General features: G+C 41.2%; 1 protein-coding gene across 4 annotated transcripts in view; it reads right to left on the minus strand.

The window, feature by feature from the left end:
• Positions 1–7,889, minus strand: part of PHF3 (PHD finger protein 3) — a 49,910-nt gene extending 42,021 nt beyond the window's left edge. For all 4 annotated transcript variants that reach the window (XM_069011363.1, XM_069011362.1, XM_069011359.1 and 1 more), the window contains exon 1: positions 7,746–7,889. The gene's annotated coding sequence lies outside the window, so the exon portion shown is untranslated. The remainder of the gene's footprint in view (positions 1–7,745) is intronic.
• Positions 7,890–14,323: the final 6,434 nt, after the last annotated feature.

Raw genomic sequence — 14,323 nt, forward strand, 5'->3', positions numbered from 1 at the left:
CTCCAAATCTGGCAATAAATGAAGAAGCAAACTAATGGAGTAAGTACTATGCTGCACTGTATAATCTGTTTTTATTATTATGCCAAGTAGTTACAACAATCTGATACTACACAGGATAAACTACAAGAGATGCAGTGACTCCAATAAGAAAATAATTACAAATGCCCCGATACAGTACTTTAAAGCACCTTCCTGCAATGACAGGTTTTTTTCATATTAGCATTACATGAGCACAAGAGTAACAGCCACAGGATAAAATTATGGTGAACCCTGACATTAACAAGTGTCAATGACACTGCAACAGAACACCTACATATTGTGAGAATGCAAGAAACCCTTTGCATCCAACATAAAAAAGTGGCAGAGGCTTTGAAGACATTTACAATAACATACCCCAAGCTTTTTTCTGGATTGGAGAACATTTATGTATTTGTTACTCAAATATTGTTGTTCCCAAAGCAGTGATGACCACTTCATTAAAACCAATGTTAAGTAGCAAAACTGGAGAAGAACATTTTCTCTTGCTACAAAAATCCCTCCTGACAGAAATTAACCTCTGTCTTTGGTGATGTGATGAAGAAAAAAGATTACCTACAGTTTTGTAAGACTACCATGCAGCCATTTGGAACACTAAAAGCACTGTGAAGTAAATGTGAAAGCAACTATATATGCAGTGGCCACAGCCACCTTCAACGACACCTAAGTAGCTAGTAGAGAAAATTCAAGAGGATTTTTATTGAAAGCTTTATTTCTGGAGCATGAACCTATGATCAAGCGTAAGTTCTATCCAAATTTTGCATCAAAAAGTCGGGGGTTTACATAAAAATACTACTACCACAAAATCTAATCAAAAAGAATTCTTTCTACCATTTTTAAAATGGAAAGTTTATGCCAGCAAAAAACATGAAAATAAAATTTTGCTTTACCTAGTTCAAAAAACCATTGTGCAATTCTTTTCATAAGTCATACACTACCAAGCTATTTTAGAAAATTATTTCTAACGTTACTAGATTAACTATCATAGAAGTGTAGAATCTGTGGGACTGAGGATGAAAGATACACTTCTTTAACTAGACAACTGGCTGTTAGAAACAGTTGCTGCAAGAAAATAAAAATCTTCCTTTGCACAATGCCTTAAGTGTATAAATTTTGAATTGTTTACTTTACATTTAAAACACTATGAACATCAGGAAAAATAGCCAGAGGTACAGGTAAAATCACAGTTAAGATTTTCATGCTCACTTATTTCCAAAGACAATTCTAACCCCTGAAAGGAAGAATGTATTACTCCACTGGAACACAGCTGTGTCCTCCACTTGAGCCTAATGGTCAGTGCCTCTGCAACGCTCCCGGCAGATGCGCACATACCAGTTTTACTCCCGTTGCTCAGTAACTCACAAGTGCTTTCCCACTAGGTAGCTAATCAGAAGCAACAGAATATGAAAAGTATTATGCATGCAGAACCAGTGAGGAGGGCTCATAAATGAGGCAAAGGAGCAAGTCCCAGCCAGGCTCAGTGAAACTTCTCCCACCCACTGGCTCCTGGAGCATCAGGGCACAAACTGCAGCAGCACAGCAACATACAGGAGGGGAGTCTGGGTAAAAGAAGAGCTCATCATCAAGAAAAGCTTTAAGTATAGAGAGCATTCTCCTCAGTTCCCTAAATACATTTCTCGTACACTTTTGAAACTGATTTGCTTCAATCAGCCCCTCCACTGCAAAAACAGGAGTAACAATGACAGAAGTAACACTGCAACAATTACAAAGTAACTCATCAACCAATACCTGTCATCATTAAGTGATACAACACTATAAACAACCCTGTTAGAAAGCACTACAATCAAATATGACTTCCAGAATGTCCCCCACATTTTTACCATTAAATTTCTTCATGCTCTCAACACTGTTTCCTTTTACAATCTGAGTCTTTCAGCTTAAAAAAATAATTTCTTCCATTGTTGAATTAGCTTATTAAGCTAAAAGTTTATTAAGTTTATTGCCTCAAATCCCAACAAATCTGGTATGAAATAAAAATGCTATAGGATCTGCCACAGCAGATTTTTATCTTTTCCCCATTTACCATACTTTCATCGCACCTTTAACAGTCCTAAATGACTTTCTAAAATTAAAAGGTAAATAGCCAGAATGATCACTTGCTAAGAAAAGAAACTGAGATCTCAAACAAGCATATCCTTCCAAACTAATCTTAGAATGGAAGGAAGATGAGAAACTGGACAAGAAATGTTGTACATCTTTAAGCTTTTTCATTGCTTAGTTTGTCTGTGAAAGAGGCAAAGAATTACTTCAGTTCCTGTTGTATTATTTGCTTAATCACAGCAGAGAATAATAATTTAGTGGAGATATCCAACTGCATCCACATGTTTCTATCATCTTATCTAAAATCCACCTCAGGCAGGGGCGATTACAATTGGTATTTACCACCAAGCATCCTGTGTGTTACTTAGCTGATGGACAGTCCAAGCATACTCTTGACTGCCATTTTAAATTAAGTCTCCCTTAAACATCAGCATGCAAAAGGGTTTAATTTTTCATCTACATATTTGGATATATTCTAGATACATTTGTCTTGATATTTTTATTTTTCTTTATTTTCCTTTACATGCATTTTGTTCTCTCTTTACAGTACTCCCACATCATTTATTTTACTAAGCAAATGTTAGGTTTCACTGTAATTACACTCTTTCCTTCCCTCTCTGCCCAGGGGGTGAATTTAATATATCAGTTTACCTTTTAAACTTGACTTTCATATTTTAGCTTATATTTCAAAGTTAGTAACATAAAATAGAAGCCTCTATATGTTTAACGATTGTCAATTTTAAAATAAATCTGGTTTATGGAAGTCCTCAGCAGCTGGACTTCAAAAAAAATAAAACATTTCTACTAAGAAATTGAACCAAAAAAGAATTGCCTGAATTGGGAACAAGGCAAGGCACAAACCTGAAGGAACCTAACAAAAGAAAAAAAAAAAAAATCCCAGATGTTGAATAACTTATCTATTTTATTGACCTGCCCAAATAAGTGAGTCTGAAACTGCTGAAGATAGCATAGAAATGCTACAATTCCTTCCATTTCACTGAAGTACCTTTCTGAATAGTGTCTGTCGCTTCCAATTCGCTGAATCTGTCCAGCGCTTTTAAAAGCTTTTGTACATCTAGTTATTGACTGGACTATGTGGGATGCATTGCAACATTCAAAACACAAGACTTGGTCTCTGGACCTTGTGCTTATGCACACCAAATGATCAACAGCAAGTACTAGTCATAACAACTGTAACAGACTCCATTAAAAATATCCATATTACATTTATTTCTTCAAGTAGTAAACTCTGGTAGGAGAGTAAACAAAAGGAACAAGTTATTCGGACGACCAGAACCTCAGATGTCAAAACAAATGGGAAAGGCTGACTCAGCACTACTACAGAAGAATCAGTAAGTAACAATAACTAACAAAAACTTTCCATCAAAAGAGAGGAACAGCACCTTAACTGGCATGCAATTAGCTAATAACACAGACAGCTTAAAAAAAAAATCCCTTGCCCACATTGTGTGGCAACTACTGTACCCAAAAGGAGCACTCAAGGTATGAAATGTCTACCTTTGTTCACTGGAACCGTACTGTCAGACCACCCCCTGGACTCACTGATACTTTGATGAAACCCACCTACCAAACAATGTTACTTCAAAGCCCTGATGCACGTTTTACTACCATCCTCCTCCTTCCTCCTACACAAACTTCAAGGTTGCAAGTACCTAATTGAAAATTAACGGTAAGTTGCCACGTATCCATGTTGCCACGCTTTAGGCACTAGAAGCTGTGTGCACTATGTTCATGGATATTACAGCACCAAAAGCCAGAACTGAGACCCACGTCTTCTGAAGCAAGAGATTTTACCCAATAGAGTTCACAGTACAAACACATCATGGGATTAAAGAGAAAATCAATACCAGATAGTGCATCAGTAGCAGTGGCAGTAAGAAGACATCAACTTGACAACTTTTTGGTGAGTTTACAACTTTCACACCAATGTGCTTTCTTATCTGGTTCTCATTGGCTCAAATCCCATAATCTGGGGCAGTCTTCAAGAACTGAATTAACTGACAAAATATTTTTGACAGAACAAGCAATGTGATTTACAAGCATATGAACTGCCATCTAGCCAGAAAAACGTGTTTTGAACAGTTAAAAGAAGATTTCAGTGTCCTTTCTCAAAAAAAAAAAAAGCAGATATAACACTTGTATAGAATATGGTTTACTGAGCTTTAGTCTTTAAGCATCATCAAATTTAACCTTCCTCATTCACCTATCTCCCAAAAAACCAGGACACTGGCAAAAACCTGCCTAACAGGAACATGTAGGCAAACAGGTTTATTTGAAACATCAATACTGCTGTAAAGGAGGGCCAGGTACACTGACAAACTTATATGCCAAAACATCAACCCATTAGGTATCCACACACCACCTGTTCCCTTATGTAAATCCCCGACTTATTATTTATTAATTTAATCCCTCATTTAATATTTAAGATCTAGCTTTTAGTGGCACCATAACAAAGCCCTGCTAAAGACCAAAAAACAGAAAATGTGAATCTGAGCATTTCATTCATTGGTAAGAAGCTCTTCTACACTGTTTTTTGTGTTTACCTCATTCTGAAGTCTTCAGACACCAACTGACACAAATCCCTTGCTACTAAAATCTCAACAGACATAACAAATAATAATCACCTCCCAAAATCTAACTAGAATCTAAAGTTATGTGCTGCTCCCCTCACTGACAGAGCAGATCTCTTACTACTTGCTATCACGGTATGTAAGAGAAAAGACAGCTCAAGGTACTTGCTTTATTAAACCTTCCCTATTCAAAACACATTCACCAGCCATAACTGTACCTCATTTCAGTGAACAGAAAGGAAAAATAAATTTCAAACAAGGTATTCACTTAGAAGACAAAGAAATGCAGAAAGAATAGAGAACCATTTTCCTAATCATACAATATCATATTGTATCATCAAAAATAATCTTAACAGTTATGTTTTGAACAGTATAACCTCTCCTCAAAAAAAAAATACCTTTCTGACCCTCACTTTATAGCTCAAAGAGGCACACAGTGCTGCACTAAAACTTGTGTTATGTTAAAAAACATTCTTACACTGTGAAATGTGGAGTATGCAAATGTAAAATGTGAAATGCAAAGTTTTTACATTGTGAAACATTACGTACTCTGTTTTTCTTTGCTGGACTGTCCCACCAGTGAACACTCCTAAATACCACAAAAATTAGGCATAATCAAAGATCATCCATAATTTTATGAATCTCGCAATTGCTGTATATACCTTGGGAATTTGTAAGCTCACTACCAAGAGACATTTCACTGAAAAGAAAAAGATGAGGACAGATTATATTTCCATCACTACTGCTGTTCTCTTGAACTCTTCCACCCTCAGGTTCCTGAATACAGTTTCGAGTATTTGCAGCTGGAACATAGTATAAAATGCTAAGCTGTGTAACAGGTTACACTGATTATTTGTCAGTCACCCGAGAGAATAATTTCATTTGTAATACCTTTTGAATTTGTCAGTGTCTCTCCCATAATGATTCATTTGGAAACACCTATTAGAATTAGGGTTTGTTTGTTGGGATTTTTTTTTAGCAATAGTTAAAAGCTTAATGGCTAAGCCTTGTGAAGTTTTTCATAGAAATACGCCATCCATCATGTAGCTATACTGACACCACTCAGGAGGATATGACAAGCTGTCCGCATTTTTCACTTTTTGCTTCAATAAAATGAACTCTCATATCCCAATTCAGTGAACTTTATCATTGCTACTTCATAATATTACCTTTCAAAAATATGCCCTTCCTATAAAAAAAGCTTCTAATATAACATGGCTCTCCCCTTAAAACTTGAATTCAACAATATTTAAATTGACCAGGAAAAATTAATGGAAAAAATTAAAATAACAACTGAAAAAATTCACCAGCTCAACTCTTAGCACAACACAGGTGGTAGAGGTGAGCCTCTTTTTGAGAGAGAGGTTGCAGAAATATGGCAGGCAGGAATTATTAGAGTTTCTGTTTTCCTCAAAGTACCTTATCACTGTGTTGAATTAACTCTACCCAACATGGTTTGTAGTTAGGTACCCCTTCAGTTTGCAAATGTAAAATGCACATAAAAACTGAATGACTGAGTAACAGACACCAACAGCTGAAAAAGATGTAGGTGTTCAGAACTCCATAATTATATGCGTAATCTTTAAAGCCAACTATAGAAATTAAAAGCAGAAGCTACTTGGTAAAGCAAAAAGAAGAGTTTCACTGAGGAATACACAGTAAGCATAAACACCACTGGAATTATTCTAAGAAATATAAAAACCCACATTTTCAAGGTCTCCCTTCCATTGTGTCCCAAACCATAACAGATTATTTTATTAAGCAAAACAAACCATGAATTAGTGGTGTTATAGAGATGCCATATGTTTATCATCCTTACATTTAATTCTAAAATATTTCCACTATTCAGCAATGTTAGCGTCCATTTTTATAAAAGCAAATGTATAAAAATTACATCATGAATTAACAACTACGTAAAGGACACTACAACTACAATTTCCATGGTATAGGTCCTGCCAGCCTCCATTCCTGTCTTTCACGCTTCACTCTACAGGCTATTTTTACTAACTTAACCTATGCCACAGAGTGCTCTTCATCCAAACGCCCCCCGCGAGGCTCTAACAGGTCTCTCTTGTGTACACCATACAGAGTGAACGCTCGCAATCACACGAACGACGGCTCTTCTAAAGCCTGAGAGCTATTATTTGCATTCCAGTAGCAAGCAATAAGCGCACTGCCTCAGAAAGAGAACCTCATCCCAGATCAGGATGTGGAAATACCACCAGGCCACTGAATCCCACAGCACTGCTGATGACCACATTTTCTCCCGCACTTCCTACAGTGGGTACTATACACAGGAGTTGAATACAGAAATTGTTGGCGATGCAAAGTTTAGGAGACGGGAGGAGGCGCCCGGAACAGGTCAGATCAAGAGCAAGAACAGCAGGGTCTAAATTGGTAATTGTTCCTCTGGTTTATATGGGACAACTAGGCATCGGCGGCTCAAGGGGTGAGAAGGGACAAAAGTAGAAGGGTCAAAACGCAGCAACTGCAGGGCAGGCAACGCGATGTGGAAGAGCTCGCAGCAGCAACACAGCTCCGGCCAAGGAGCCTGCGGCAGCGTCCCGCACGCACACGGGACGGAAGCGGCCGCCGCAGGCAGCAAGGCCGGGGCCAGAGCGCCATGCCAGGTGGCCGGGCGAGGAGCCTGAGCCCGGCCGGCCCAGGGCCCGCGGGTCGCAGCCTCCGCAACAACCGCGCCGGCGCCGCGGGGCCGCGCCCAGGCAGAGCGGGGCGGCCGGGCTCGGCCGGGGAGCGGCCCCGGGGCCCGCAGCCGGACCGCAGGTCGCCTGCGCCCATGAGCCGGCGGCGGCGCCGCGTCCGCGCACAGCCCGTGCCGCGGCCCCACGGCGGAAGCAGCCGCGTCCCGCCGGGCCGCCCCCCGCCACCCGGCCGGGCCCGGCCAGCGCAGGCCGCGGCTCCGCCGCCGCAGGCCCAGCCCAGCCCTGCCCAGCGCAGAGAAGGCTAGGGGAGGCCGCGCAGCGCGCCGGGGTCCTCCGGCCCCGCTCCTTCCCTCCCTGCCTGCCCCGCTCGTTGGCGCAGCCCGCGATAACTCACCCGCTCCGCCGCCCAGCGCTGCCCCGCGGCCGCGGGGGAAGGGACGCGGCGGCCGCGCCAAAGGGAGGGAGAGCGGCGCGCGCAGCTCCGCGGGGGCGCGCGCGCGAGCTGCCCCCGCCCAGGTGGTCGCGCCCGGCTCGGCCCGGCCCGGTGGCGGCCGCGTGCCCGCTGCCCCGCCGGTGCGCGCCCCCGCGGCGTCCGGCGCGCCGGGCCCGGCCGCTCACGGGACGGCGCTGTTGGAGGGAAGGGATGGGGGCGGGCGGGGGCGCGCGCGCTGCGCAGGCGCCGGGCGGGAGGGGCCGGGGGCGCGGGGCGGGGCTGAGCCGCGGGACCCCGGGCCGGGCCGGTGCTGAGCTGTGCCGGTGGCCCCGGCCCTGACAGGCTCCGGAGAGGCCCCTTCAGCAGAACCAGCCTTCCTGGCTGAGCCGCGGGTGTCCTGGGCACCCTCGCTGGAGTCGGGGGCCGCAACAGCGTGAGGCGCCCGGTGGCAGCTGCGGGCCTGTCCGTGCTGACGGGCCCGGCTGGGCCGGGTCCACGGGAGGGTGGTTGGAAGGCCGGCCGGGAGGGTCTTGGCTGAGGACGCACATGGTGTGACCGATGCGTGTGTAGTGATGTGGCCTTTTGTCTTCGGGGAGCAGCTGCCACCCCCGTCCTCGGTGCAGCCCCGTTACACAACCTGCTTGTTAATCTGTCCTGTGCGCCGGCGGCCCCGGGCAGATTCCTTCAGCTCTCGCTGTGCCAGGTTCGTCGGTCCTACATGTTGAACAGAAAAGTCTCCGCAGTCGGTCGGTCCTGGGCAGACATGTCTCATGCTGCCTTTTGGTGCAGGCGCGTTTTCCTTCCTTCTCGTTTCCTCGTGACAGTTTCTCCGTGTGCTCTGCAGGAGCTGTGGCGCACATTCATACAAATCGACACCTAAGGGGCTGTCACGGTGTGTGTTTGTTGGGACATCAGCATCTGAAGTAATTTGGTCTTCACATAATGTTATCAAAGAGCAGGACTGTCTTTCCTAACTCGTGTTGCCACATTAGCTGAATGCAGCATTCGTTGCACTGCTTTCAGTTCTGATGGCTGGCATAAAGTGCAGTGCAGGCTGGTTCTTGCATATATCAAGTTTAACACATCCAAAAGAGAAACCGAGTTTTAACATTATTTCTAAAAATAAAATTTGGAATTATCTTATGAATTACTATATTAGCACTGCCTTTACGTATTCCTAGTATTTTGTAATGAAATGCAAATATGATGTATGGACAAAAAAAGATGAGGAAGTTAAAATGGATTGTGTTTCCTTTAGTTTCTTTTTTTTCAATTCTGTTTTGAGTCTGTGAGATTGTATTCGCTAGGGCTTTCTGTGGTGTCATGAAGGCTGAAATACATTAAATACTTCTCTTGCTACCATCACACTAAGAAAGGAAGCATTAAACTGAAGGCATGGTAACACAGCCGTATTTACAGGCACTACACAAGGTAGTTGCAACAAAAGAGTTTTGAAGTGGAGGACAGTTTTTAACCTACTCAACATTGTTTTTTCTCCCTGCCCTTCCAAAGTTACAATTATGCACATTACCACAAGTTGGTTTTCTCGAGTTTTCTTCCTGTACTTTCCCACTTTCAGAAGGTACTCTCTCCTTTCCAAAGCAAGTATCTTTAAAAAAAACCCTGAATTCTTATGATGGCACAGAACTGAGCTACTGGGCTGGTTACACTAATTTCTTCAAAGGCTTTTTAGGTACAGACTTTCAACAAGGTGCTAACCCTCTGAAATACTGTTGACATTATACAAAGAAATGAAATTACCTTCTGAAGCAAAATGCAGTTAAACACAATTTACATTGCTCAGATTTTCCAGCATTCAGCCCTTTTGATTTCATTACTTTTGACACAAGCAGCAGGGAAAGCATTGCTGGTAATCTGATCATTGTTCATTGCTCTATTGAGTTTTTTCTTTACACTGTCAGAAGTCACATAACTCCAGTGACCTATCTCGGTTTAATAGATTTTGTGCACTTTTTTTTGCTGTGACCACACTGTGCCACTCCCTTTTTGTAATGAACTTGCCCATCTGTAGCACCTATGTTGCAGTTTAGCATAAAGAGAAAAAAAAAAAGACAAATGCACCCCAATAGCAAATTTCATAGGTATTACAGAGGTCTTTGTATACACCAACGTACGAGGTGTACACAATTACAACTGTACCATCTGCTGCCTTTCCTAGTAATATTTTTCTCATGTCATCCCTTTACACATGAGCTACTTGGTAGTAGTCCAGATCTTGCAAGTTGTTTCCATTGGAAAGCAACCTATTTATTTTCAGAGAACAGTGTCCTAGTGCCCTGAACACAAGAAAAAGCAGCAGAAGGTAATTTCTTTGCTTGTAGTTTCAAGTCTCTATTCAGTCACAACTCTTCCCAAGAGGTTAATGAATTATATTCCTTAGAGTCTTTCCATGTTTCTTGTTCTAAATGGAATTTTTTCAAATATGCTATATGCAGTCAGATTATGATCACACTGGTCTTACACATGGCTTGCTTTTGAGTGTTAATTACTAGTTGTTTGGTTGTCAAAATATGGAAAGGAGATAGATTGCTCCATATACTTACCTGGATAAAGAATGTATTGGGTTTGGTGGTGGACAAACAGGTTTTCTCCCCTGCTGTAGGGCAGTATTTGCTACTGTGAAAAAGCTGAGATATGTTACAGCAGTAGGCCATTAACTATTCAAACAATGTCTCACAGAACATCTTTCTTTTGTCTGCAAGGTACTTGATTTAGATGATTCTAAAACCCAAGTGCTGCATTTACTTTGTAAATTGTGTAACTTAAAATGTCATACAAAGCAGAGTTAGACTTCTGAAATAAATTGAAGTATATGTGCTACAGCACCAGTTGCATTTATCTACTGAATTTACAATATTGAACAAGCTCTTTTTTTTCTGATGACTATTTTCTGAAAGAGTCTACTACATTGACACCCCTTAATAATTAGATAACTGCTTTTCATACTGCACTTGCCATGATTTTTCCCAGGATGAACAGCAGACACTGTTCACAGTACCTGGGATTTGCCAGTGTCGCTAGCTCACGAAGCTCCATAGTTAGCTCATTTGAAGTCTATTGTAAGTTACTGTGAATTATATCTTTAGCAAAATTTAAAACTGTTAGTTCCTCAGATCTTTTCTATTTCTTGTGTAATAAGAATTGACTTTTTCAAATGCAGAACAATGACAGCCAATAATCTAAAATTTTCTAGTCCCATAATGGAAATCCATTTTTTTTTTGATTAAGAATATCTGGTTTGACACTATTTTCCCTTTAATTGCCTACCTTTCCTTGCTTTAGTTAGTACAGGAACAGTAATACGTGCCCCCTTACACACTTTTCACCAAATTTACGACAAGATCATCCTGTTTCCCCACAAAAAGACTCATTAGCAGCTGCCAGTTGTTGGATCAAACAGAAGTTGCATGTCCTATTCTGAAAGCAGCAGAAAAACATTCACTTCCACAGCTGAAAGGGACTGAGGCGTTTAAAATGAACCATACAAGGTGCTGAAGACAAAGGATGTTTAGCCATTGATTTTTTTACTAAGGGCAGATATTTGTAGAAAGGTAAAAGCTGTAGAAGCTACAAGCTATTAAGAATTACTCAATGGAATACACAGATTCAAGACTGAGAAAAGGACATGTTATCCCAAAAAATGAGACAGAATTGCAGGTTTTTTTGCAGAGACTGGTATAAAACAGGAAAAAAATGCTCAGATGAAGTTTTGGAGTGCTAGAGGAAAACAAACTTTGATAGCCAGCACAAAATAGGCCTTTTAGACTTATGTCCGAAACTAATTTGGGCAGTTATCTATGTAACTGCTGCTAGTTACTAATTCTCTGAATACCTGATATTTCACTCCAGTACTATTTACCTTAATTTTTATCTTCTGTGAAGGCAGTCATATGGTAGTGTGTCTCCAGTTCCCCAGTACATGAAAGTATTGACAAACTGGAATGAACCCTGGTGGAAGGTCACTGAGATTGTTAGAGGCTTGGAGCATATAGGGTACTATGCTTGTTCACCCTTGCAATGAGACTGAGCAGGGAAATTTCCACTGTCTCAGTCACCTAGAAGATAAATGTAGAGAGGAAGAGACAGCGTGTCTTGGAGGTCACAGTGAAAAAATGTGAGAAACAGGGAGATTGCATCTGGGAAGATTCCAGCTAGCTTCCAAGGGAAGAGTTCTCAGCTGGGGGGGAGATACTGGGAAGGAGCTGGTATCTCCATCCTTGAAGATATTAAAAACTTGACTATATAGGCTCCTAAATAACCTGATTTAATTGTGAAGTTATCCGTGCTTCGAGCATGGCATTGGATGAGATCACCTCCTAATGTTTTTTCCAATCTAAATTACTCTATGTTCTAAATGGCAAAATTAGGGGATTTCCTTCAAAAATATCCTAATGCTTCAACCCAATAATATATGATAATTCTCTCAAATTCCCTTCCAGGACTTGGCTCAGAACCTCTTCCAAGGCAAAGGGCTTGCCATTTAACAGAATTTACTGAGATCCAACTTCAAAGTAGCATAAATACTCTGGTAGGTGAAAGACAATTGAGACAGGAATGTAAACATCAAGTGCCATTGAATAGTACTTAATTTTTTTTCCAGTGAAGAAAACCAGGTAGCAATTAAGGAAGTCCAGAAGGAAGTTTTGATGAGAAGTAGACAAGTGAAATAGAAATTACCAAGAATTTCGGGACAGGGAAAACAGGAACAAAATAAGAAAGTCAAGAACGTGGGAGATAAAGACTCTCAAGGTATGAAATAAACCTTATGCAGCAAAGAGCTAACTCAAGATCAGACAACTGAATGAAGCCTGAGAATGGGAGAAATAAAAAAGCTTGTGATTCAACACAAATATGGGGAAGTTTGCATGCTCTCCATCAGGATAACCTCCTTAACAACACAACGTGATTGGATATTATAAAATTATCTCACTGATTAGATTAAAATAGGAAACAGCCACCAAGTGTCTGCCTAGGAAAAAAGTCTGCTCATTAGCAAAATTCTGTCTGAATAAAGACACGGTGCAGAAATACTCCATGTAGGGTGGCCTGAGGTAGCATCCAAGAGCATCAAGGGTGTATAACTCCTGCCAGGTACCCATCCTGCATAGCATCCTACAAGGAACTTCAGTTAGAAGGCAGGAAGAATTAAGAATCCTGCTTTACAAAGACGTGGAGAGGAGAGTAGGGTAGCCCATCCCTGGCATAGACAGGGGATGTGTTACTGTAGAAAACCTGTATCAAGTGTGAAGGGATGATTGTATCTGCAGTATGAGGGAACTCCATGTTTTTGCACATCTGCTATGTCCCCCTTGTCTTTATGTGCTTTTACTATGATGAACTGAAAGTTGTTACAGAGTTGAATTGAAATTTTAAAGGCAAGTTCAGGGTTTGCATGCCCTACCTAAAGACACACAGGTTTACAGGGGAATTGAAGAAAGCAAACTAAGATGTATGTAGCTTCCTGTTAGCACTGTGGAAGTGCATGACAATGCTGAGCTGCGCTGTCCTGTTCAGATCCTATCGTAACTATGATTCTATGAATAGGGAAGAAGAAAGAGTTCATCACCTTCAATTCTTGCTAAAGTCCAATGTAATTCAAGTTCTGTCTTTTTCAGAACAATCATCAGTAAAACTTGATGATAAAGCATGTGCAAATTTATATTAATGATAAGAATCAACAACTGCTACTCCACCAATAAAGTGAAATTAAGAATCCAGCCCACTAGAAAATACCCATTCCATACATTTAGGTTTTGTTACAGACACAGGTTACATGTAGTATTGAGATGGAATGTCTACTGTTTGACATTCTTTCTGTCTTGAGCATTATGTATCTAAACACTGTGGTACCGGATTTTTCTTCAGCTAAACTTTAAGAGTTCTCATTTGAATCAGAAATTGAAGCAGGCAACTTGATCTTCTGGCACTGTCCCTATCGTTTCTTGTCAGACCACTATTTAAACACTATTACCTCACAAAGAGGCTTTCCACCGATAACGAACTTGTGTTGTTATTGAGATAATTATCAATGGATTAGGACATTATGTATCAGAATTTACAGCAGACAAGCACACGACCATCAAGACAAAAATAATACCACTTGCTGTGGTTATGTGTAGCATAAACCTGTATCAATAAAAAAATCAATCATAATTGTCAATGGTTATTACACATTAAGAGCAGGGTATGTGGAGAGGAATACTTTACCTGACACTTTGAACTATTGCACTTTAAGAAGTTAGGTGAAATTTATTTAATCTACCTGTAGATACCAACACCACAAACTGAATTTGCCATCCCATGCACTCCCTTTACAGACTACGCTCTCATCTTTACAGAGCTCTTCATCTAACCTATGTTAGGTATCTCTTAGCATAGGAGATCTGAGACATATGCCTGTGAAGGGCAAAATTCCTTTCACTAAGTGTAAGAGAATCTTCTACTTATGTGTAAAAATCTGTATTTCTTCAGTTAAGTCCCTCCCACCTATTAATAAAGCCCACACAATTTCAGCCTGG

This window comes from Aphelocoma coerulescens, chromosome 3 (assembly GCF_041296385.1).
Source record: "Aphelocoma coerulescens isolate FSJ_1873_10779 chromosome 3, UR_Acoe_1.0, whole genome shotgun sequence".
Taxonomy (NCBI): domain Eukaryota; kingdom Metazoa; phylum Chordata; class Aves; order Passeriformes; family Corvidae; genus Aphelocoma; species Aphelocoma coerulescens.